Below are 26357 nucleotides of genomic sequence, written 5' to 3'. Positions count from 1 at the left end.
GGCCTGCGCTCCTCCTGTTGCCAGTTAGGGGGTGTGGCCAGAACAGGATGTGATGAGCAGAGTATCTGGAGGAGGACGCACATTGGAACGAAACACCTCGTTTGCCAACTGGCAGCATGAACATATTTGTTGGCAAAAATGCCAGAGAAGCAATGCTCATAACTTGAATTTAATCACAAGGAAACACGAAACAAGCACAACTAAGGGACATTCCACACAATCCCAAACTAATCGTCTCCAGAGGGTCGAGTCACAGAAGACGACCAGGCACTGTCCCAGGTTAGAGACCCGACAGTTACCTGTGATGCATGGTCCTGGATGGGATCCTGAACCAGGAAAAGGTCATCAGCGGACACTTGGTGACGTTTGAATAAGATCTGCAGATGCATTAATAATTAATCCTATCAGTGTGAATTTCCTGGTTTGGGTCATTGTGCAGTGATTATTTGGAGAAGTTGGGTGAAGAGAAGGAATATGTGAATTCTTTATACTATTTTTGAAACTTTTTTGTAAGTCTTAAATTATTTAAAAATGAAAAGTGTTTTAATTTTTTAAAAAGAAAAATACAGAAAACTTTCAAATCAGTGTATATTGGTGAGGAATTAAAAAAACAGTAGAAACAGTTAATTTGCGGGGGGGAGGCGAAGCCCGAAAAAGAGAAAATGGAATATGTGAATACGAAGGTAAGTATATTTTTAAATGAATTGACACAATGTCACAAACTAATGTTTTCAGATAAAATAGAACCTCAGATTAGAACAACAATTCCATCTGTATGGTATTTTTAAATATATTATTTCTGGGTCCTAAAGGATAAAGGTTGAAAGCAAAAGAATGTCAGGCCAAAAAAAATATGCCATGAAAATATTGATGAAAAAGAAAGCCAGTAGTGCTAATTTGTTATCAAATAAAGGACACTTTAAGGCAAAATGTGCTCAGGAATAAAAACAGCTACTGCGTAGTGATAAAAGTAATAATTTGCCAGGAAGATAAAGTAGTTTTAAATTTAGGTCCACTTAATAATATAACCTCAAGGTATATAATTTTAAAATTGCTGAAATCGACAATCAGATTGGTAGATTTTTAACACATTTTTTTCAGTATTAATGGATTAAGTAGGCAAAATAATTATAAAATTTAAAGAAAATTTGAAAAGCACAATTAGAAGACAATCTGGCAGAAATTTATAGAAGCTTACATTCATTAATTAGAGAATTGACCACATAGTAGCCACAAAGCAAGTCTCCAGAAATAACAAAGAATCAGTATCAAGTTCCCTAACCACAATAAAATTTTATTATTATAGAAATCGGTAATGAGAAGATAACTTTTAAAACCCCATACATGTGTGAGAACTCTAGAACAGATTTCTGAAGAACACATTGGTCAAAGAAGAAACCATCACAAAAATTAGAAAAAAATCGAGAGCTGAATACTAATGAAAAATTTTACACCAAAATGTGAGATGGATGCAGCTGAAGAAAAACTTCAAGAGGAAGAGATACCGTACATGAGCTAAGCGTCAAACTCAGAAGGTAAAAGGAAAAAGTTAATGATCCCAAGGAAAATAGAAACAGAGATACAACAGGGACGGCCAGGTCCAAAGGCAGGACAGAGACAGGCCAGGCGGACGCCGTGAGAAGCAGAGACAGAGGCCGGAAAGAAGGGGGAAACAGGAAACATAAACCGCTTTTTAAAACGAGATGATCCTGTGATCAAACTGAGCCCCTGGCCCTGGATTTGATGGTCAATGGGGAGGGCGGACATCCAAGCCAGCCAGAGCCTCACGGCCCCTCCGCCCGGTCCTGTCACTTCACACACGACCTCCATCCTCGTCAGAAGAGAGATCATTGTGAGGAGGAGGCGGCTGGGGGGTCTTTTAGGCCCATGACCTCAGTGTCACAGCACCAGGGCACAGCAGGAAACCCTCCATGGGGGGAGGGAGTGCGTGGTGTGTTACCTGCACTGACCGTGTGAATGACGCTTGTAGGCTCCTCATCAGAACCTCTGAAAACTGCCTGTGTGTCTACGGACATATGGAGACACAGGTGAGGTGTGCTTCCCGCACTGTCCCCATCACCGGCTTCTCCAGCTCCCGCTGATTGAAAGGATGTGGCACCAGCGCCCAGCCACTCGCCTACCTGCTGACGTCAGTGTGCGTGGCGTCCACGGGCGGGGGGCCCAGGCACTGGGTGACCCTGGTCACACGGTCTGAGCATCTGCCCTCCCAGACTCTGCGCCCTGACCTCGGGCACCTTGATCGCCTGGAGCACTTCCCCTTTGTCAGTCTTGTTCTGAGTTTACACGTATTAGCATTTATTCTCTTCTTCCCCAACTCCCTGACATTTCTGTTTGGGTTTGAAGAAATCGGATGTACTACTCAGGACCCCCAGGGCTGTGAGCAAGAAAAGCCACGGAGGGATGGGATCACGTCAGACAGGAAGACGGGCAGGTCCAGGACAGGACTCCTGGGTCACGGGTTGGGGCAAGTGCAGGACACAGGGGACCCAGCAGGCGCAGGGGCTCCCGGGCCAAGGCGACAGGAAGGGGTTGCACCAAAGTCTACTTTTTAGAAAACGTGTTCAAACTTAGTCATTTAGCTGCTCCGTGTCCTAGAATTTCTGGGGTCCCTGACCCGACCCGAGCGTTGCTCTGAGCACCTGTGCTGTTTCCACACGCTTATCCCCAGAACGGACTCCCCTCTACTTTGCCTCCCTCCCTGCAGGGATCTTGTTTCATTAAATCCACGTCCGTGAACCCGAAGGGCTCCAGCCAGGCTTCCGGTGTAAATTCCCGGATTCTGAGCCTCTCCTCCAACCTCAACCTGGTCGGGTGCGGCCCGGCCGGCCTTTGAGGCCGCTTATCACCCGGACACACGATTCTGCCTGCGAGGCTGGGGCGTCCCCAGGAGCAGGGGGCCAAAGCCCTGGAATCAGCCTCACCAGCCGGGCCCCTCCCCCCGTGCCCACTTCCGCGTTTTACAACAGGGGCTGGGGGAGGGGCTTGGCCAAGAGAAGACCCTGGTTTTCCCTTCCCGGCTTTCAAGGAGACCCTGGAGAAGAGCGGCGTCTGCATAAGAGGGCGGGGGCAGCCGGCTGAGCGGGGGTGAAGATCGCCCTTCAGCCCAGACCCTCTAACGGCCTCTGGTGTGCGGTTCCCTCCAGCTGAGCCCGAGGCGAGGGCTGAGGCCCCTTCGTCCACCCTGGCCAGGCGGACCTCATTCCTTCATTTCGGGGAGCCTCGGTGTCACCTCACTTGTGAGAAGATCCCAACGCACCTTCATTCAGAAAATAAAACGTTTCTTTACAAAAATAGACGATACGTTTGCTCCTTCACGTACAGGTGAGACTCAAGTGCTTCGGGATATTTTAAAAACATCAAGATGCAGCACGGTCGTTAGGCGGGAAGGTTCCCCTGGAAATCGGGGGCTTCGGGAGCCAGGAGTCAGGGTTCCGCGTCTGGGCCCTGGGCCGGGAACATCCCTGCCCTGGGCCTGGGCGGCGGCGGGTCCCGCACCCCCTCGGTCCTGCATCTCAGATGCCAAGACGCCCTGAAGACCCGGTCACATCAGCTCTGTTCTCTTCGATGTGAGTTTTCCCACCTGAGTCGGGAAGGACATCGGAGTGAAACACTGAGAGCAGAAATGGGCTTGGAGATGTGGAGCGGCTGCCCTCCCTGGGCCGTGACCCCGCAGAAGCCCCCGCCTCCAGCTGCCCTTCCTGCCACCAGAGGTGAGCCTGCCCCTTCAGGCATTTTTGCGCCTTCGGGCAGCCCGTCTCTCCCCAGCCCCGGGCGGGGAGGCGCCGTCAGGGTGGAGGCCGCTGGCCCCTTCCCCGAGGGCACATCAAGGGCTCGTTCTCGCTCCATCCCCGGGGCTTGTTCACTTGGGATGGGTGTGCAAGAGCTCCTCCGGCGGCCAGACCTGCATAGAAAGCCGTGTTTCTACAGGCCTGGGGCCTCGTGCTGGTCACTGATGACACGTGTGTTAAGATCCTAACATCAGGGGAACCGGGCGCCGGCTGTGGGCTCCCCTTACCGTCTTCGCCATCTTCCTGAAGCCTAAAATTATCTCAAAAGACATAGTTCAGGGGGCAATTTGAGGACCATGTTCTCAACCTGCCGGAAGTTCAAGTCCCCCACCCCCCACCCCCCACCACCACCTAAAGGGGCTCAGAGGGTGCCCGGAGAGCAAAGGGCAGGGCTGGGGAAGGTGGTGGAGCGCTGAGAGCTTCGGGAACAGGACGGCACCTGCCCGGCTCACCGCCCCACTGCCCAGCCCCACTGCGGCTCCGGAGGTGGAGGGCACCGGGAGGCCTGGCGGGAGCTGCGGCGAGGGCGACCTTGCCCTTGACCTGAGCCACGTTCCTCCAGCCTCGCTGCTGAGTCTGCTCTGGGCCCTCCTCCTTCCCGGCTCCCACGGGGTGGGCTTGCTGCGGTCCGCACCCCCGGGAGCCCGCACCCCTGTCTCCCCGAGGCCTCCGTGGTACCAGTCACCCTGGTGCGCGCGGCGTGTGGGCCCCACCGGACGCCCAGCTGCTGCCCAGGTCGACCACGAGTCCTGTCCACGCCCCGGATGCCGCCTCAGCCGTCACCTCTGCCCCAGGCCACGCGCTCAGCCTTCTCTGTGCCAGGCATCCCTGGCTTCTCTGTATTGCTCCTCAGGCACGGCTTCCCCTCACCCTCTAAGCTTTAACTAAAACGACCGTCATCCTCCCTCCCAGTCTCAGGCCTACCCGTACCTGTGCCCCGACCCCGGCCTCGCCTGCTCCCGGGGGCTTCCCAAGGCGGCTGCCCGCACCTGGGTCTCTGTCCGATGGCGCTTGTCTCTGCATCCCAGGCCCCGGCCCAGCCCGCTGAATGTCGTCTCCGTGCGTCCCCCACGCTGTTCTGCCTGTGAAACCCTGTTCGGACGCGCGCGTGCAGAGATTCTCTTTCTAAGGGGCTGACTTAGCCTTGAGAGCACAGCCGGGAACAGCGCCCTTCTGCTTCTGCGCTCAGAAACACCGTCACATGTGTGTCCCCGTGTCTAGGCTGCCCCACTGCCCAGACGTGTGAGCGGCTCTCGCCGCACGAGGCAGAGGGCAGCGCCCCACGATGTGGTCCAGGCCCGCTCCCCCGCCCTCACCCCACACATGCGCCGTGTCGCAGCGTCCACGCCCAGGGGCCCCCACCCCCTGCCCCAGGCCCAGCGAGCTCCTGCTTCCCTCCCAGACGCCTGTTCCTCACTCTGTCCCTCCAGCCGGGTGTCCTTTCTCTGCGCTCCCCAATTCTCTGTGGAAGTTCACCTACCATGTTGCGCTAGTTTTCTGTCTTTACTAGACCTCGAGGTCCTAGAAAGCAAGAATTCTACTGTTTTTGTCTCTGACTCTAGTTTCTGTTACTCTCGTATCTGGCACACTGGCACTAAGTCTTTAAATTAATATACTGATGAATAATGTTTGTCTTCAAGTATTTGAAGGGCTATCACGTAGAATATGTATTGAACTTATTTTTCGCCTAAACAGGTAGGTTTAATGAGTGGAAACTAGAGGAGGACTAAGCCTGCCAAAGACAGTGGATAAACATCTTTAGTACTGAAGCAAATTGCCTATCCAGAATTTCTTACCAAATCAAAGTCTCCCTCCAGAATGAGGGGGTAAAATTAAAATATAGGTGTTTTCAGATAAACTGCAGCTGAGGCAATTCATTTCCAGCAAACAGAAGCTGAGAGAACTCACAGCAGACCTACATTACAAGAAATGCTAAAGGAAATTTTTCAATCAAAAGGAAGATGCTAGGTGGAAATTATCTACACACACACACACACACACACACACCGAAGAACCCTGCACATTTTCAAAATGAGAATATACATCAAAGACATTTTTCTTAGTTTTGATTGCTTTAAAAGACTGTCTAAACCAAAAGTAGGAAAAGGTAATACGAGGTTTGTAACATGTAGAAGAAGATTTATGACAGGAGCACCAGATGGGAAGGAGGCAACTGTAACGTACATTCTCACACTGAGGGATGGCCGTGTGTCGCGACCCAGAATCCACGTCCAGGTGGGAGGGACGCAGCGGGCGCTCAGCCCCTGAATCTCGGCCTCCGCTGCGTCCTGGAGCGGCCCTGGAGCTCCCTCGGCTTCCCCCTCCCCCCCCCCCGCCCATCTGGGACCTTGGTGACCTTGTCCAAGCCGAGGACCTCAGGTCTCTGCGCTCCAGCCAAACTCTTGGCATCATTCTTGGCTGTTCTTTTCTCTCTTGCACCCACATCCGATCTACTGGTAAATATCGTTGTCTACCTTTAAAATATGTCCAGAACTTGCCCCCGCTGGCACCCTCACTTCTTGCCTGGACCCTGCGGGGGCCTCCTGGCCACTCCGTACAGTAGGGGGCCTGTCGGTTTGCTCAGTGGTTGTGGGTTCAGTCACCGAGATTTGGGGCCTCCCTCATTTTCCTCGTCTGTAAAGTGAGGGGGCTCGCTGACTTCCAAGCTTCCTTTTTTAAGAAAACAGTCTCTAGGAAGATGGCATGGGTCTGCTAGGGCCGCCGCAAATAACTAAGTTCCACAGTCGGGCAGGCTTGAACACAGGAAGGTTGTTTCCTCTCAGTCCTGGAGGCTGGACGGCCGGGACCAAGGTGTCGGCCAGGTGGTCCCTCCCGAGGCCTCTCTCCTGGGCCTGTGGATGCCACCTCCTCCCCGTGCCTGCGGGTGGTGTCATCCTGTGTGTGTCCTGTTGTCTGTGTCCTCATCTCCTCTTTGAGGACACCAGTCCTGGGGGCTTACGGCCTCACCCTAGTGACCCCATCTTACCTAATCACCTGCTTACAGGCCCCGTCACCTGTAAACACAGCACCTCCCGAGGTACTGCAGCGTACGAATTTTGGGGGGACAAGTTCAGCCCCTGACGGGTGATACCGGTGCAGCCTGGGGTGCAGCCGTGTGACCGCCGGACCACCAGAGGTGGCCAAGGAGAGGGGCGATTTTGAAAACAACATTTCAACGATGAGAAGGTGGTTTCGAGATTGCTGTGCTTCTGACTATTTATTAGAAGATTTTCCAGTAAACCTCCTTGTGAAAATGTGGGGATTTTTTCCTCCCATTGTTTTGCTGCCAGATCACAACCCGAACAGGTGAGTGGAACGTGGGCGTCGCCCAGACGGCGTGGCTGGCAGGCGTCGCTGCTCCCCGAGGTGGCTGTTTTTAGTGAACTCTTTCATCTGGTTTATTTTCTTTCATTCCAGTTTAAATATAGACACGAACCCGAGACGTCACTTCAAAGGCAGCTTAGTCTTTGGGGCTGCTCGGACTGGGAGATTCCAGTGGAGTCTGCCTTCCAGGGAGAGGAGGCCAGCCTCCAGTCCCCGGTCCCCAGCTCCCCAGCTCCCAGACACCCCTCCCCCAGCCCCCAGCCCCCGGCCCCCCAGACCCCCGGCTCCCAGACACCCCTCCCCCAGCCCCCAGCCCCCCGCCCCCGGCCCTCCAGCCTGGGCCTGTGTCTGGGCCTCTGCTGGCACTGCATTCTGGGAATGTGGCCCGGCTTCCCCAGGGATGCAGAAACCGTCCACCCATCTCTGGGACAGTCACCCTCCTCGCTTCAACCCTTATCAATGCAGTCCTGTCCCCGCAGAGTGGGAGCTGTGACCTCTGGACCGTGGATCTGGTTTCCGGGGAAACGGCCGACCTCAGCAAGAGTCCCCAGGACACGGGGGGTCACTGCGCCCCGCACGCCTGCTGCGTGCTGACCCGGCTTCCAAGGCGCCCCTGGCCGCACGCCATCCCCGGGCGCCTGCTGCTTGCACGGCCCACCAGAGAAGGCGGCCCAGGTTTCCACCCTGAAATGGGGCCCCTCCCCGCGGGCACCCTCGGGTTTCCCCAGCGTCTCCCGGGCCGCACAGCCCCCCGCCAGCGTTCCACTAGGGGCTTCTTATTTCTTGTAAAAGACGAGATTAGAGTAACCACGAGGCCCATTCCCACCTCGTCTCATAAACACAACAGGGAAATGCCAGTGACACACAAGCCGTCCTGAAACCACTTGTTTTGAGCTGAGTGGAAACACTACTTCCTTCCCCTGAGTCAGGCCGGGTGCTCACACCCGCTGCCGAGCGCGGCCAAACGCGGCTCCATCACTGTTTCCACTGAGACGCTCGCCTTCCCGGGGCCATCAGGAGGCAGGGCTGTTTTGTGTGTGTCCGTCCTGTGCGTTTGTGAAGATCGCGTCGACCACAAAGTAGGCTGGAAGAGGTGAGCTCCACCTCTTCACCCGCCGTCCACGTTCCCAACGCGGTAAAGCCTCGCCCCCGGCGCCGCCGCTCAGGACAGGCTGCGGGTGACGCCTGTGTCCACGCCAGCACGAGCCGCGGAAGGCCAGGGCCCCGGGCAGGCAGCCGCCGGGGGACACAAGTGGAGCCTTCCTCTTGTTGTCACTCAAACCTGCGTGCCCCCACGTCACATTGCTAACTTGTATCTGCTCTAGAATTTTCTAGGTGCCGCGGCTAAAGCAATCCCTCCCCTGCCTGTGCCCCTCCCCCAGCCCCGCGGAGGGCATCCAGCTCTCCGTCCTGCTGAGTGGCGTGGGGGCTGGGCTGGGGGAGGGTCTGCAGCTCTGGCGGGCAGGCAGGTGCCAGGTCCTGGGAATCAGATGGAGAGGGATTGGAAGCCCAGGCCCAGAGCCGGAACGGGCAGACCCACACAAGATCGGAACCTGGGGCAGGAGTTAAGGGACAGGTTCCAAATATTTCCATTAAAAATGTGACTTGGCGCTGAGCCCGTGGAGACCTCTGGACACCCACGTGACCCCAGTGTCCATGGCCCCCACCCGCTGTCCCCTCCTTGAGGGCCAGACCTGCTGTAGACCACTGCCGCAGCTTCCTGATGCGCGGGACCCCCGTGGGGGCCCGTCCGCTCCCAGAGGATCAGGGCGTCTCCATTCCCGGCTCCCTGAGGGGCCCATGGCCCCTGTGGCTTCCCAGCTGGAATCTCTAATTTTAATACAAGATGCACTTTATTGAGGAAAGATGCGTTTGTCATTGCCAATCCACTTTTTGCCATTTTCTTTGATCAGTTCCCATGACGGCTTCTGGAAAGGCCCAGACCTGGGCTCCTGGGTGCAGCTCTCCACCCTCATCCGTGTTTGTTCCAGACTCTGTGTCGTAACAATGGCGCTGAAACCACGGAAACCAGTGGCCGCCAGCAGGTCGTGAAGATGCGCCCAGGCTGTTTGTTTACCGTGATTCTTATGAATCCCCTAATGGATCACTTCTAAGTCTGAAAAAGAAGAAAACAATCACCGCCGTCATCTGAAAAGGAAAAACCAAAGCCTCACACAGTCTGGGCTTCTGAGGCCCCCCCCCCGCCCCGCCCTACACCCCACCCTCCGGCCCGGCTTTTCCATCCTTTCTGAGCTGCGCATGCAGCCTCACTCTCTCTAGAGCCATCCTCATTTCCTCTCACGGGCTGTGGTTTCGTCTTTGATTTCAAGTTCATTCACCACTCGTTCAGCACAACACTGTCACGTGGATTCCCCACATGCCTGCTTCTGTGCCTCAGCGGGCTGCCCCCTCCCCACGCCGTTCTACCCCCAGGCTCCCCCCTGCCAACTGTCCCCCTCGGGATCCTCCCACCAGGCAGGGCCAAGAGGGCAGGCTGGCGGTGGGTACAGCTGTGTCCCAGCGAGTGTCTAGTGGTGGGAGAGGCTGGGGTCACGCTGTCAGGCCGATCAGTGGACAGCAGAGCCCCAGCAGGGTCGCCCCAGAGGGTCAGCAGCAGAGCTCGGACGACACAAAGGCACACAGGCCTGACCACGAAGCCAGGGCCACCTCGAAAAGCCAAATAAGTCCCCTGGTGGGATTCCGGCGCAGGAGCAGAACTGGGCCTTGGTTTCTAAGGGAGCATCAGATCAGATCAGATTATGTTAGATTAGAGGCTGAGTAACTAGGGAGCCTTTCATGGCGGAGGGGGGATCAACTCCAGTCGGATGGATTGAAAGTGGAGGAAAAAGACAGCTTCAGCTGAAGGAAAGGAAACCACCTGAGAGTCAGGACTGTGCGTGGCAGGGTCCCCAGCGGAGAGCGTTCTGAGTTCCGGGAGAGGGTCCAGGCCCACCCGCCTCTTTCCCCGCAGCTCCTGCCCGACAAGGGTCCCTGAGCCCGGGTCCTCCCACCCACCGGCGCCCGCCGCCCCTCGGCTAGCGCGTCTGCGCTACTGCTTGTGGGCTGGGTTCCTCATCTGACCCCATCCTGTCTGTGTGGTTGTTCTTCAACATTTTATTTTGATATCATTTAGACTTACACATGAGTTGCTACCATAGTATAAAGAATTCCCATGTTCCCTCCACCCAGTTTCTGAGTTGGTGTTTTATACTCGCTTCCCATTACCTCTCCCCACCCACCTCTTTCTCTGCACGCTTTTTTCCTGAACCGTTTCGGAGCTCAGACATCATACTCCTTCACCACTAAGTTCTTGTGTGTTCCCTAAAATTAGAGACAAAGGCATCCTGCACAGCCTGGCACCGTTCGGTACCCACGTCGAGAATCATCACCTCGGTCCTGCAATCTGCTCTCCAGGCAATATTCTGACTTCACCAATCATCTCACTAATGTTCTCGATAGAAAAGACGACCACGGTTGTTTCTGGTCCAGGGTGGGATCAAGGGCCTCACAGGGCGTTGAGGGGTCACCTCTTCAGCCCCCAGGAAGCCCTGTTGTTTCACGTGCAGACGTTTCTCTCAGTGAATCGTCCTTTTTTCCGTGACCCCCATCTGTGTGCCTTTCCTGACCATAGCTGTGTCCTCCGGGCTCGCTCGCCTCCAGGGCTGGAGACCCCAGGGGTGCCCTCGTGCCCTCTGGCTCCGAGGAGGCCCTCGCTGGTCTCTGCTGAGCCTGGGGATGAAACGAAGACCAGCGTTTCCTGGTCCTGTTTCCCACCGTCTCCCACCTTGGGCCCAGGTAGTCCATCGGGGACCCTGCGAGAGCCCGTGGCCCAGGGGAGCAGGGCTGCGGTGTCAGCCCCCCAGGGACAGGGCTGGCCGAGCATTACATCCGTGTCCTCGGGGCCAGTTCGCTGATGGAGGGAATGTGTGGGCTCTGGGGCCACCATGCAGCTCACAGAGGAGGCCAGGGTCTCCGGGCTCCGCCAGATGTGGGCACGGTTCTGAGTCTCAGAGACAAGCAGCCAAAGCTCGAGCAGCTGTGGCCCCCGGGCAGGAGCGCAGGAACTCGCTTAAAATCCATGCCCTGGGGAAGGGCGGTGGGAAACATCGGGGTTCAGGGGCGTCCGCCAGGGGCTGGTCAGAGAACACGGGGCCGGCGGGGACAAGGCGCGGCCCGTGCGGCTTCCACCGCAGCTGCGCTGCATCCTTCGGTCTTTACCACGTGTGCCCGTCACCTTGATGATTATTTTTAAAGACCGACCGGCGAGCTAAGAATCAGAGGAACCAGACTCTCGGTTGGCCAGTCAGCAGCAGGCGGTATCACCCGGGCGATGCTTCCTGGGTGACCAGTCCTTCCTCCCCTCCCTCCCGGGGTCCTTTAGAGGGTCAGAGAGCAGCACGTGCTTTGGTGTTTTATGAGCTGCGTGTTTCCAGCACCAAGAGAAGGAGGAGGACAAACGTGAACAGTCCAAAAATAAAAATACACAAAGGAAGACATCTGAGAGCCGTTTAAACGGCGGGAGAAGGTTGATGAGGTGAGGAGACGCCTGCCCTGCAGAGCCCCGGGCCTCCTGGGAATCGTTCACGCCACGGCGACACGTGACCGTCTGGGAATAATCGCGGACATACAGGAATGCGGGTGATGGAGGAACCTGCATGCTAACAGCAGAGAACTAACGCCACACATTACGAGTTCTCTGCAGCAACACGGAAAATGCTGATTGTATTCGAGTCACTTGTACCGCGATTTGTTCTACGGTGACAGCCACGCGGACAGACGTGACTACGGGCAAACACTGGAGAGGAATGAGGAAAAGCAAAAGGGTGTGCTGTGCCCGAAGGGTGCGCATGCCCCCTTCAACAGTGCCTGGGCCCGACGTTCCAGGTGGGAGCAAAGCACCAGCCCCACCTGGGCCGTCGGGAGGCGTGACTGGAAGAAGGAGAAAGCGTGTGGTGACAGAGGGACGCTGGTAAGAGGGACACCTGCCATGGGACGAACGTGTGCTCCAGAATCGTGTGCTGAAGCCTGACCCCAAGGTGTGCAGCTAGGAGGGGACTTTGGGGTTGATCAGGCCACGTGGGGGGGGGGGCCCGTGATGGGATTAGTGTCCTCATGAGAAGCCATTCTGAGGGGACCTGTGAGGACACAGCGAGAGGATGGCAACTGCAAGCAGGGCGAGCGACGGGACACCAGCCCGGGCGGCACCCTGACCTGGGCTCAGCCTCCAGAAACGTGGGACAGAAATGTCTGCCGCTGAAGCCGCCCCGTCCGTGGTGCTTTGCTACGGTGGCCGGAGGGACCGAGCCGGTCTGTGGCCAGGAAACGTGAAGACGGAGAACGGCCGTCCCCTCAAGGAGGGAGCCCGGGGCGGGGGGGGGGGGGATGAAGGGCGGGGGGACGGGCTGAGGAAGGAGTGCTTCACAGGCCGAGCAGGGCCGCCGGGACCCTTATGGGCCTGGGAGTTCGGCGACACGAACACACAGACGGGTCCCAGGCTCTAAATGCTCTGACCAGTGACAGGCCCCCATGATGCCTGAGGGAGGGTCTGTGGGGTCCGGAGTGGTGAGCGGGCGCCTGCAGGGCACGAGGGTCGGCACCGAGCCAGGAGCGGGGGAGGGCAAGAGCCTGGGGTCCCTGCAGGTGGGCGCGGCTGGGGGCGGGGCGGAAGAGCTGCCTCCCTGAGCATCTCTGAGCGGGGACGGCGACGGGGACGGCGACGGGGACGGCGCAGGCGGTGCTTCTCAGCCCCGGGAGCAGCCCGACCTTGGCCGTGAGGAGTCGAGTGGGAGGTGCGCGCCGGGGCCGGGGCGCCAGGGCGGGGGCGCCGCAGGCGGGACCCCTGCTCACAGGTGGTGTCCAGCTGCTGGCCGGGCAGGGCATAGAGCTTCCCGGGAGGCTCTGCTACCGCCTTCCGTGCCTTGACCTCCTCGTGAGACGGGCACCCACCCCCCGTGAGGTGCCAGGCGAGCTCCCGCCGCCCCCGCTCCTCCGTCTGTCCCGAGCCCACCTGCGCCCCAAACGCCACAGACAGGATTGACGATGGGCCGGTGTTGCCACGGGCACAGCGGTGCAGGCAGCGAGGAGCCTGGACGTGCAGAAAGCCTCCGTGCGCGGCCAGCCTGCGTCCCGGGAGCCCCGCGGGCGCGGGCAGGGGGCCGGCTGGTCACCCTGCACGTTCGCGGCGTGCCCAGTGCCGACTCGGTACAGACAGACGGCGAGAGGGCCCGCCCCGCCCCGGCGCAAAGGTGGAACTGGGAGTTTTGAGAACCGTTCCCCCCACCGAAGGCAGCGCTCCCCCGACCGTTCACCCGCGAGAAAGCTCTAGAACAGGGTCACCCGGCCCGGAGCTTCCCTGGTCGCGTGCGGCAGGAGGGCACTCAGCCGCCGTCTTCCCGTTTTCTGGGGACACAGTCTGGGAGCAGACGGAAGGGGGGGCCGTGCAGCCCGCGCGGCCCCTCTGCTTACCCTCAGGGCCGCTGCGGCCGGTGGGACGCGGGGCGTCACGCGCCTCCTCGGGCTCCGGGACGCGCAGAGGAGTCCGGGTCGTCGTGGCCTGGGGGCCTCAGCCCCGCGCTTCCTGAGGCACAGGCGCTGCGGCTCACCCTGCACGTGGCTCTGCATTCTGAGGAAAACAACAAAGGAAACGGCATATTGTAGGGGGAGGAAAAGAATATGCCTGGGTCGAAAAGCGTTACCCCTTCCCTCTGAGGGGGTCACCTATGCCCGGGGGAGGGGCCAGTGCAGGGAAGGGCCCACGGCCACGTGGCGGCGACCACCTTGTCCAGACGGGCCCAGGACCGTCCCATTCTCGAGACCGGAATTCCTGGGCCCGGGAACGCCCCTCAGTACGTCCGGGGCAGCGGGATGGCTGTCGCCGCAGGTCTGCAAGGTGTCCCGGTGGCCGCGGGCCCCGGCGCGGAGCACGCAGACCAGCGCCCGCCGCGCGGGCCCCGCAGGGCAGGACGCACCGAGCCCGCAGCCCCACAGCGCCCCACCGCTAAACCACCCTTCAGACTCGACCTTCGTCCGCAGGTGGAAAAGCGCGTCTGGAGCTGAAGCGGGGCGCTCTCCGCGGACCCCGAGGCCGCGGAGCTCGGCCACTGCAGCCTGCGGTGCAGGAGGCCCCGTCCTGACTCGGGACGCGGGGCAGAGCGAAGGCCAGCTCTTAGGGCGGCCACTGCGGGTGACTCGTGGCGCTTCCTCTCACATCTCATCCGTTGCAAGGACGCGGCCGTGCTTACCTGCAAAGAAGGTGAGGAGCCCAGAAGAGTCCGCGACGGTGACTGGGTTTTGTCTGTGGTGCTGGGACAGGCTGGCAGGTGAAGGCGCAGCCTCAACCATAGGCAACAGGGTGTCCGAGGCCCTGACTGGCTGGTGTGGAAGGACCGGAACCTGCCCCCAATCCCCCGGGAGGGCGGGGACATTGCCGCCCAGGGACACTGCCGGCTGGTCCTCTCCAGGACACGTGCCCTGCCCCTGCCCCAGCCCCGTCTCCCGAGGTTGGAGGCCTCTTTCTGGCCAGGCTGTTGAGGACAAATGTAGTTCAGCAGAAAGATGTGACCAGAAGGTCCCTTCCCAGCGGAGGGAGAGGCTGTGTCCAGATGCGGAGGTTTACAGGGACAGGCTGTGATCCAAGCTCTCCTGATTCTGAACAAGGTTCCTAGAGGCACAAGTGAAATGACGTGGGAGAGAAAGTGCCTTGCTGGCTGAAAAGTGCTGGGTGAACGTTAGACATTTCATCGTGACCCAGGGCACAGGTTACAGGTCACAGAATGCTGATTCTTAGGGACGACTTTGGTCCGAGCTGCATGCGTGTCAGCCCGTCTTTCTCAGAGCAGTGGCTGCAAACATCCTGTCCTTGGGTTTCCTCTGGATCGCACACCAGCTCCGGCAGGAGTGGCTTTGTTATACCCCCAACCGCAGGTCAGCATGGCTCTCTGGGGAAATTAAACCTTCCTGTGTTTTCTAATATTGCGTGATGTTCTCTTTGGCCTTGGCTTTTTGTTTTTTTTTTTGAAAATGAATGTGCCCTGAAATCTGATTTCAGTTCAACTAGATTAGTGAGATGTCTTTGGTGCATTTATATCAGGAAATATTGAGGGTTTTTCTGGTAAACTCAGATGAATCTAAAGCAATACAAATTCATGGACATTTAATATAATCCTTAATTGATTTGCTTGATATATTTATGTTAAATAAAAAGTTTTCTAAGGCATATGTGTTTTTAAAACCAATTTATTTCTTGGTGTGATGCCTGGGATTTATTTCACAATATTCCTGGCGGAGGGGGTAGCAGGAGGGTCACAGATGGAGCAAAAGCCTCCCCCCCCAACCTCAGGAACTGTTGGAGCTGCCCTGAGCACATGCCCCAGGCTGTGTGCTTGGCATGTGGTATAGATGGTTTAAAAGTCACTTTATTTACACTTTGGGCCGACAAGGTCATTTAAGGCACCAGAGCAACTCCTGGTGCTGCTGTAGATAATGGAAATTGTTCAGTGAGGTCAAATATGGTGGAACTAAGAAGCTGGACTGGACCTGTGGACCGTGGTTTGCAGACCCTTCTATGGTATCCGGTAGAGATGCGTCTGAGACAAAAATGAAGGTGCAAGTCCCCTAGCCCCCCGTTCTGGGGGCCCAAGCTCATCAGGCATGAAATGTCAGTTTCCATAAACGGACTTGAATTGGAGCCACGGTCACGGGATTCTCGGCTGTCTTGTCTGTTGCCGTCTCGACCCAGTGGGGCCATTGAGTAGCTGCCACGGAGACGGACAGAACACTCTCGGCTTTTCCTTTTGGCCTGTAGAGCCAAAAATATTTACATTTGACAGCCCCTGTGCTACGTATCTTGTTTGTTTGTTCGTTCATTTCTGTCTCCCCACCTGCATCGCCCTCACCTCGAGGGCAGGCGTCTGGGTTTTCAAGGCGCTTTTTTGTGCAGAGAAGACAGAACAGTGCACAGAGGCCTGGGCTCTGGAGCCAGACAGCCCGGAGTTGAATCCGAGTTCCTCCCCGTAAGCCACGTGACCTTGGTTGACTCACTTCACCTCTGTAAAGTGGCGGCTTATACTTCCTCCTTCGTGGAGCTGTGTTAGGGAATCAGTAAGTTAACACCTGTGAATCATGGCTATTTGCATGTTTACTGTGATCATTACCCTCGAAGCGTCTGAATTCACGTCAGCAGTTCCCTGCAGTTGATTCTCCTAGATCTACCCTCCTTGCCAAAAAAAACCCCAAAATCTGAAAACCCAATCTGTCCCCCAGGTGCACTGAGCTCCCAGCTCTTGCCAGGTTTAAGCTGCTGCACTTTACCCCCTGGGCTTTCCCCGCAGTCCACATTGAGGACGTGGCAATGGCCCTGCTCCGCCGGGGACTCTGCATGGGCGCTGCGCAGCACGTCTGTGTCCCTCCCTGCCTCCTGACAAAGTGCCTTCCTTCAAAACTCCACCAAGGGGCTTCCCTGGTGGCGCAGTGGTTGAGAATCTGCCTGCCAATGCAGGGGGCACGGGTTCGAGCCCTGGTCTGGGAAGATCCCACATGCCACGGAGCAACTGGGCCCGTGAGCCACGACTACTGAGCCTGCACTCTAGAGCCCGTGAGCCACAATTACTGAGCCTGCGCGTCTGGAGCCCGTGCTCCGCAACAAGAGAGGCCGCGATAGTGAGAGGCCCGCGCACCGCGATGAAGAGTGGCTCCCGCTCGCCGCAACTAGAGAAAGCCCTCGCACAGAAATGAAGACCCAACACAGCCATAAACAAACAAACAAATAAATAAATGGATCATCACATTAAAAACAAAAAAACAAAAAAACTGGTTCATTCTTAAAAAAAAAGCACTGAGCTGATCTTCCTGTGCTATGCGGTTGAAAAAGGCAATAGTTTCTCCCACCACACCCTAAAAAAAAAAAAAAAAAACAAAAACCTCCACCAAGGACACATCTTTTGAAGAGGCCCCTGAAAATGCTGGATGGCTGGTGGTGAGCTGACCCGGGGCTCCTGCTCCCACCGCCCGTTACCCACCGACTCCATTCACTTACAACTGCGCCTGTCTGTCTCTAACTTAAAGAAAATTCAGTCCTGGGATGCTGTGCTCTGAACGTCTGTGTTCCCCCGAGTGCATATGCTGAAATTCCAACCCCAAAGTAATGGGGTTAGGGTTAGGGTTAGGGTTAGGGTCAGGGTCAGGGTCAGGGCTACGGCTAGGGTCAGGGTTAGGGTCAGGGTCAGGGTCAGGGTTAGGCTTAGGGAATGAGGATATGGGGGCTTTGGGAGGTGACCGGGTCCTAAGGCTTCACCTCCTGGGATTAGCGGCCTTGTAAAAGAGACCGCAGGAAGCTCCCTTGCCCTTTCCATCCACCATGTGAGGACACGGCCACAAGACGACTGTCTATGAACCCGGAAGGGTCCTCCCCAGGCACCAAGCCTGCCCGCATCACCCTTTGGCCTTCAGCCTCCAGAACCGTGAGAAGTAAACCCTTCTTGTTTATAAACACCCAGTAGCTGGTTGCGGCAGCCCACACTGACCAAGGCAGGAGGGGGGTGAGACACGGGGCAGCCACTGTGGAAAGCCAGTATGGAGGCTCCTCAAAAAACCAAACATGGAACTACCACGTGGTCCAGCAATTCCACGTCTGGGTGTGCACCCAAAAGACATGAAAGTGGGGTCTCAAAAGATATTCGTACCCCCATATTCACAGCAGCATTGTTCACAATAGCTAGGAGGTGGAAGCAACCCCAGTGTTCATCCGTGGAAGGATGATGGATAAACACAATGTGGTCCATCCAAACAATGGAATCTTATTCAGCCTTAGAAAGGAAGGAAATCCTGACACTTGGTGCGACATGGATGAAATTTGAGAACGTGATGCCTAGTGGAATAAACCAGTCACAAAAAGACAAGTACTGTGTGATTCTACTCACATGAGGTCCCTGGAGGAATCAGATTCACAGAGACAGAGAGCAGGAGGGTGGGTGCCAGGGGCTGGAGGAGGGGGTGGGGAGTCCGTGTTTAATGGGGACGGAGGTTCAGTTTCAGAGAAGAAGAGAGTTCGGCGGTGATGGGTGCACTACAGTGTGAATGTACTTAAGGCCACTGAGCTCTCACTTAAAAGTGGTCAAGGTGGTCAATTTTATGTTCTGTGTATAAAAACCTCAGAGTCACAGGCAGTGTCCTCCTTCTGGAACTCTTTCCAGAGTGGAACGTAATGCATTCTTTTGAGTATTCACAATAGTTGCCGGTGAGATTGATTTGGGGAAACAGCCAAATATTACTCAGGGTCCCTTCAACGGAAGTGTTTAGCTCTGAGGCCCACATGTGGGACCACCACAAAGTGTCTCAAGACATGGAGCCTGGGCCAGGCCGCAGGGCCAAGAGGCTGGGAGGCCAAGGGCTCCTCCCTGCTGGGCTGGCAGGTGCCCGTCCCTCGGGGCAACGGCTCCAAGGTTTCTCCTGCAGCCTGTGGAGTAGGAGAGCCTCTGGGCCAGAACTCCTATCTCTGCATGTCCCAAGCCCAAACTCCGGCCCTAACACCTCAGAAAGACTTGTTTCTTTTCCCTGTCTAACACAAAGTTCATCTTAATCAGAAACAAAGGAGGCCAGCTTGCAGGCAGACCTCCTCTTGCACTTCGGCTCGTGCCGGTGACTAAGGCCAAGAACTTGGGGAACCACATGGCAATTCTAATAACTGAAGAACTGAGTTTGACCTGGGCGTTCTCCCTGTGAAAGCGAACGTTGATCAGTCCTGCGGACAGTGAGATGGGTCCCTGCTCTGACCGCTCGTCTTGGCCGCTGCTCTTCCTTGCTGTGCCTTTGCTGCCCCGCACGACCAGTGGTCTCATAGGCGAGGCCCCCGGCAGAGAACAGACAGCGCAGCACACAGGAGTGCCTGTGCATTCTAGCTGGGCCAAAGGGGACTGAGCGCACTCTCTTTAGAAATCCCTTGGCTGGTTCTGCAATTAAGGTAATTCTCATTTCAATTATGAAATACTCATTCTGAGTGTGTGTGGTCTGAGGTGCTGTGCAAATAACCCATCGAAGATTAGTTAGCTTTCCCCCAAAAGATCTGCTCTTTTATGTCTCAGGAGTTTCCGCCTTCCTGGGAGAGGCAGAGCCAGAGGCAGGAGTCCGAGCCCAGGTGCCCTGCTCTTTCTTTTTTTCTGCGCATCTTCACAAATCAATGATACCGGAACGATCTGTCGGTCTCTGGGGATGTGGGATGAGCGAGACACAGCCCATAGCACTGGCAGCCCCGGAACTACAGTGAAGGGAGATTGCCGACCGCCCAGGGACCCCACCGCATCTTCAAACCACGGGCTCCCAGAGTCTTGGGGGAGCCAGCAGGCGGGCAGGCCAAGAAAGGAGTGACCACGGGATTTTGACTTTCCTATGCTCGGGGGACCTGGCTGGAGCTGCTGAAGATTTCTTGGATCCTGGCATTTTGAAACTTCGTCCAGCAAGAGAGAAATGCCAAGGGAAGGGAAAGGGCCATGGGAGTTCGGTGACAGACACAGGGGGGCACCAGGTTCACACCTCGGGGCACCTGCCCCGCTGTCCGCTCTCCCCTCTCCGTCCTCAGCCCACACGGAGCACACGGGGCCTCAGCTTCCACACTGATGGAGAAGCAAACTGCGACCTCAGAAATGCCTTCCGACTGAAACTTCTGTGGCTTTCAGGCGCTCGCCGTGGCCTTCTGGAGGCTGGCCTCTCTTTTCCGACCGTTTCTTGGCCCTCCGTGTTGGGACCCACAGAAGGTGTCAGTGATGTCAGCTTCTTTCCTTTGTTTTTCTTTCTGAAATTTAAGTCGGCACTTCGAGGAATGTTACCGATTAGAAAAACAGAATTCTATGACATTCAGAACGGAAAATGATTTTCCTGAGATCTGAAGTCACTAGGTAAACCTACTTTAGATGTAGATTTATTTTTTCCTTAATGTACATGCAGTAAAATTCATTTTTTTTTTTTAATTCACTCTTTTTGATGTGCAGTTCTCGAGTTTTGACAAACGCACAGTTGGGTGACCACCACCAGTCAGCCTTCCCCAAACTCCCACATCTGCACCCATGGTGTCCACCGATCTTTTCTCTGTCCTGATCGTTTCTTGACTTTTCCAAAATGTCATATAAGTGGAATCATACAGTAGGTAGCTTCTGAGTCTGGCTCCTTTCACTTAAAAAATGCATTTAAGAAATAATTTATGTGAACATAAGTTTTCATTTTTCTTGGTTAAATACCTGGTAGTGGGATATTTCGGTCATATGGTAAGTGTATGTTTAACTCTATTAAGAAACCACCAAACTTTTTCAAACTGGTTCTCACATTTGCCTTTTTACCAACAACCTATGAGAGTTTTGGTTGCCCTGCATCCTTGTCAACCCTTGCTCTTGTCAGGTTTTTTCTTTCTTATTTTAGCCATTCCAGTATGCATATAGAACTTGTTATAGTTTAAATTTGAATTTCTTTAATGACTAATGATACTGAACATCTATCCACGTGCTTACTTGCCATCCGTATAGCTTCTTTGGTGGAGGTTTATTTGTTAATGAAATATTTCAAACACGCAGATACTAATATAACAGACGCCCATCTGCCTACCCCCCACTAATGTCTGAAAGATTTAGTCGCTGTCCTGAAGTTGATGAGTATAATTTCTATGTGACTGTTTTTGTTCATTCACTACTTACATGTAAATATCCACAAACAATATAGCTGGAGAGTTAGAGTGAAAATGGAATATTTCTGGAAAAACACAACGGAAGTGGAGAGTGCCACCAATTTTCAAGATCTACCTCTTCGAGCCCACGTCTCCCCAGCCTCCGTGGTGAGGACGGCTCGTGTGTTCTGTGCTCCGGCAGCTCTGGCCTTTCTCCTGCAGCCTCTCCCTCGACAGGGCGGCTGGGATGCGAGACAAGCGCTGGTGGATGGGACCCCACCACCCTGTTTCTGCCCAGGGCTCTGCCCGGCCGTGGCTGCCCCGCTCCCACGTGGGCTGGATCCCACCCCGGCTGGCCGCCCCGCCCGCCCTGCCCTGCAGGACACCATGCGGGGGCTCAGGGATGCCTCTGCCGCCGCTGGGCGTGAGCTTTGGTGGCTCATTCGGACACGGACACGGGGCGGCTCTCCGTTGAGCCAGGCTGGTTTAGCGTATTTGTCTTGTGAACGAGGGCAGGAAGGCTGAAGCCATGACCCGGAAACCAGTGGGCGCCAACCGGGGCTCAGCCGTCTCCAAATATGTTTCCGTGGGCATCTGGGCAAAGGCGAGGGCAGGAGCCAAGGCTCCACCACCGGGAGACAGTTCCGCTCACGCCCTGTGCTATGGTCATGGCCTCAGCCCTGCGGGGCAGAGCGAGTTCCAAGGCTGCTTTGGGGGCTGTGACACCCAGAGTGAAGAGGACAGTCCCTTCCTGGTGTAAGTGTCGCCCAGGACAGTCGTGAGGCCACTCAGTGTCTCGTGTTTGCATGGCCTCGAGGTTCGCGCAGACCCTCGTCCTTAGAGCCAGGCCGGGAGCCCATCACAGACCCTCTGCTCGCCCCGAACAGTGACCGCAGACGGCGAGGGTCCAGGCCGTTCACCGGCCCCACTTCTTTTCTTGCCTCCGACATCTGTCTTCCCGGCCGCGCTGTTCTCTTCATCCTCTGCCTTCCCGTGGTTTTGTTTTCTGCTCGTTATTGGACTTGGCTCATCCTGCCTTTCCGTCAGGTAACTAATTTGCGTGTCTGCTTCCCCCGTGGACTGACGGAGAAGCAGGGCCTCCGTGCACGGTCGTGTAGGTCTTACACTGCACGACCCTCAGTCTTGTGTCCATATTTATAAATATAGACATATACAACATTTATATAGTTACCAGCACAACTCCCTGGTTGCTGGCAATAAAATGCCTTAAGAAAGAGGTGCCCTGTCTAATCTGCACAAAGGTCCCAGCAGGCTAAGCATGGCGCTGACTGTAATCACCCAGACGGCAGTGATACCATCTTCTTGTTAATCCGCAGGCTTTATCTTTTAGAACAGGTTTAGGTTTTACAGGAAAAGTAGGCAGGGAGTCCAGCATTCCCACCCCATCCCCCCACAGGAACCGTGTCTTTGTAAACATCAAGCCCCGTATCCAAGCCCGTCTGGAACAAAACAGAAAGACAACCCACAGAATGGGAGATATATATTTGCAAACGAAGCGACCAGCAAGGGATTAATCTCCAAAATATACAAACGGCTCATGCAGCTCTATGTCAAAAAAACAAACAACCCAATCAAAAAATGGGCAGAAGATCTAAAGAGACATTTCTCCCAAGAAGACATACAGATGGCCAAAAAGCACATGAAAAGCTGCTCAACATCACTAATTATCAGAGAAATGGAACATGGGAGCTTTCTGATACACGTTTTTAACAACTCGAAGTACCTGACCGGCCCTCTGAGGAAGGGGCGTCCTTCCCAGAACCCTGGAGGGAGGTCACCCTGTGAGGACCCCGGCCCAGGGAGAGTGTGGCTACGGCAGCGGAGGGCACCAGGCTGACCTCGCTCTGCACCTGGGGAAGCCTGAGCCCAAGGACGTCAGAAGACTGTCAAGGTTACCCCTGCAGAAGTGGCGCTGGGGCTCGAGACCCCGCGTCCAGGGGTCTCTGTCTTCACAGCCTCCCCGCCCTGCACCTCCGTCTCTGGGTCCAGAAGAGTGGAAGGACGTCCACCGCGAGTTTGCACATAAAAGCCAAAGGGACACATTGCTTCTCGTCCCCCTAAACACACTCGCCTGCCCTGGTGGGCTGTGGTCGAGGACTTTCTTGGGACGTAGAGGAGCGTCACAGTCGCTGTTCCTTGAACCACGAAGGGCGCACGGCCACGCGACCTGTTCACTTGGACGACACTTGTGGGCAAAGGGACCTTCAGATGCAAGAAAGCCAACGAGCTTTGGTTCTCAACGACTCATACACGTTCTTTCTTTCTCATGGTTTATTTATTTCATCAACAGAGGACCTTGATGTAATCATTTCCCTGTAATTTGGAGATAACATCTCTTTCACTAAAAATAGAGCACTGCCTCTGTCAGTGCCTTTTACAGGTGAGCCCTATCTTGCATGCAAATTAAACAAGAAGTTGGGATTACTAATAATGACATAACGGCGGTACGGGTATGCAGCTGAATTTAAGGTGTCCAAATTAGGAGAATAACATCATTGGAATAAAGATGTAGAAAACAGACCCCAGACGCACACCCTCTGAGAGGGGCCCCTCTGTCTACACGACAGTTCGAACATTATTTCAGCCACTTGGTAGAAACCTGGCCTGTAGAAACAGCAACGCGATAGTCTCCCCTTGTTCCATGGGGCCCTGTTTGCATCTGGAGAATCAGCCTTGACCTTCAGTGTTTCAGGAACAGGATACGGCAGACAGAACGCAGGTCACCCACGCGGTGCACACAACCCACTCAAAGGTGTGAAGCCTGTGTCGGGATCAAGGGCTGGGGTCTGAGGCAGTCCTTACCCCAGAAAGCCACGCCGCTCACCTGGGCGTCTCATTGCCACGTGCCTTCCTGGCCTGGGTGACAAGCATGGGACAGAACCAATGGTGCCGTGGAAACAGCTGGGAGATGGGCTGAGCCTGCCATTTGGGCCACTTTCCCTTGTATATTTTTGCCCTCTTGTATGTCCCTCTTCCCACCCCTGCTGAGTTAAACTGTTAGGTATGGGAAGAGCAGGGCATCAGGACGGGGGTGGGGGGGGTGGGGTGGGGTGGGGAGGCGGCTGCTGGGAAGAGCAGGGTGTGACCTGCTCTGTTGGGCCCAAGGGACTCCCCTCTAACCAGGCCATCGTGGTGCATCTCTCCTGCTGGCTGACCCCACCTGGGGTCCTGGACCTTTCCGAGAGAGTCCACAGGTGGAGGCTAGCCTCTTGGGGCTGCTGGGCCTGTGTCCTGGAGGGCCCGCCCTGGTGACTCCTCCCACCACAAGGGGCTGCGAAGGCGACAGCCCTCTCACCAGGCCTCCCTGCGGGGACACCTCCTCTTAGGTGGCAGGTTTGCTGCGCTGCAGGCAGTGATGAGCTTGGAGGAGTGGGTGGTCCCTGCTGAACCCCCCACCCCCAACACACGCACACAAACGCAAAGGGACAGAGCTCCTCAGCGTGTGTGCCCGCTGAGGCACTGCACAAACGTGGCCATGGCCCTGCCCTTGGAGGTCCCTTTTCTGATGGCAAATACGGCTACGATGAAGGAGCACTCACCGTGTGCGGGCCACGGGCAGAGGCTCCGTGCTTGCTCTCCAGGATAAGCCCGCGAGCAAGCCTGCACCGGGCGCTCTGTAGCTGCCCCACCCCACGGAGGAGCGCCGCTCAGGGTCCATCCAAGCCCATCCTCCCCGGAGGCACACGCGTTACACCCCGTCCCTCCCGAGCTCGCCTCTTGCTTGTGGGGCGCCGGGCTGGCGCAGCAGCCAGTGACCAGAGACGAGCAGAAGGCCGCTCAGGAAAGAAATCGGGAAGTGATCCGGGGGTTACCCTGCCCAGGTCCCTACCGCCTCTCCTGCCTCAGAGAGAGTTAGGGTGAGAGACTGCACGGCAGGCAACGCCTGTGTGTCCCCTGCCCCGGGGCGGGGGGCGTGGGCTGCCTCTCCTGTGCCCCGGCCCAGGGAGGGGCTCCAGGAAACACGCTGCTGGGGGGACTGGAGAGTCTGCACCCGGGAGAGGTCCGTGGCGCATTTCCCTGGCCAAGAGAAGGGGAACGGGGACCGCAGAGAGAGGGCCAGCGAGCCACAGTGCGGGGCGGCCGCCGTCGGGTGTGGAAGAGCAGGCCCCGCACAAGCAAGTGGCCGGCGGAGTTGAGCAGGGCCAGCCTGAAGTCCGGGAGCAGCGCGCGTTCTCCCCTCGCCCCTATAAACCTCCCCTGGGCCCGCTCGGGAGGCCCTGGGTCCTTCCCACCCGCACCTTCCTCTCCGCGGGCCGGGCTGGAGGAGGTGCCACGGCCCCCGAGGGCCGTGGGGCGAACGCTCCCACCGTGGTCACAGGGGCGCAGTCGGGAGACCCGGGCGGAGGCTCAGGGCCGTGTAGTGTCTCCGCAGCGCAGACACGGTTACGCACATAGTGTCCAGCGCAGAGACGACAGTAAACGGTAGCCAAACAATTTGGAAATACTGAGTGTTTGGAGGACCTGCTGCCTGTCTTTTAATATGGTGTATTCCACGTTTATATAATTTAATTTTCCACAGTGGCTCTATGGAGCGGCCACGGGACCCAGCGGACCCGGAGCCGGGGGGCAGGAGGCAGAGGCTGGACCAGCGATGCCGGCGCGTCCTCGCCCGAGGGTGTCGCCGCGGCCTTCCCCCTCCTGTGCCCTCGCGCCCACCACCCAGAGCAGCGAGCACACCAGCTTCTGACTCACAGGAAACCCCGCGTGGCACTCATTTTCCCCTCCCGGCGAGGAGGCGGCAGTGACCCCAGGAGACATGCAAAGAGGCACCTGAGCAGGCAGCGGCGGCCTTTCCGGCTTTCTGCTCAGCGCACGCGCGCTCCCGCGGGCTCCGCCGCCAGCCCCGCCTTCCGGCCTCAGGCTCCGCCCCTGCGCCGCCCCGCGGTCCCCGCCGGCCCCCCCGCGCCGACGCAGCCCCGCTGACGCCGCAGCCCCGCTGACGCCGCAGCCCCGCAGCGCCAGGGCGGGAGCTCCCAGCCGAGCCCCACGGGGGCCTCGCAGCTCGAGAAAGCCTGCGGGCGCCCTGGTCCGAGGGGACCGCGCGGCTGGCGGACACCCTGGAGGAGACCCAGGCGCGAGGCCGCAGGGGAAAGGCAGAGCCCTCGCACGGGGGAGGGTGGCTCCGCCCCAGGCCCCCAGGGACGCAGAGCCCCGAGGGGGCCCACGCTGCTGGCGCCGGGGGGGCGCCCCGAGGCCTGGGCTGTCGGATGAGCAGAGGTCCGTTTTTCCCCCGACCTGAGGTTTTGCTTTCGTTGCTAGTGCTGCTTTCTAATTGCGAAGCAGTCATTCATCGCCCCGGGCTGCAGGGGGCTTTTGCTGGGCTTCCAGGAACAGGCTGGCCGGGGGTTCTCGCTCGCGCCCCGGCCTCGGCACGCGGGGCTGAGGGAACCTCCAGGAGCCCGGGAAGGGTGAGCGGCCGGCGGGCGCCTTGACGCCGACTGCGCCCCGCCCTGTGCTCCCGCGGGTCCCCGGTGGGCGCCCGCGGGGGCGGGGCGGGGGAGGAGCCTGCCAGGGCCTTAGCCCCGCCCTCTCCGACTCCCTGTCAGCGGAAGAGGCCG

General features: G+C 57.0%; 1 long non-coding RNA gene across 1 annotated transcript; it reads right to left on the bottom strand.

Annotated features, from left to right (window-relative positions):
- Positions 1-8949: 8949 nt before the first annotated feature.
- On the bottom strand, positions 8950-25617 carry LOC118904014. The gene is made up of 3 exons (XR_005021917.1): positions 25492-25617; positions 13599-13755; positions 8950-9249 (listed from the first exon to the last, which is right to left on the bottom strand). It is a non-coding gene; the product is annotated as an uncharacterized LOC118904014 (long non-coding RNA).
- Between the last annotated feature and the right edge of the window lie 740 nt (positions 25618-26357).

This window comes from Balaenoptera musculus, chromosome 11, assembly GCF_009873245.2.
Source record: "Balaenoptera musculus isolate JJ_BM4_2016_0621 chromosome 11, mBalMus1.pri.v3, whole genome shotgun sequence".
Classification (NCBI taxonomy): domain Eukaryota; kingdom Metazoa; phylum Chordata; class Mammalia; order Artiodactyla; family Balaenopteridae; genus Balaenoptera; species Balaenoptera musculus.
This window is presented reverse-complemented; position numbering and strand designations above follow the sequence as displayed.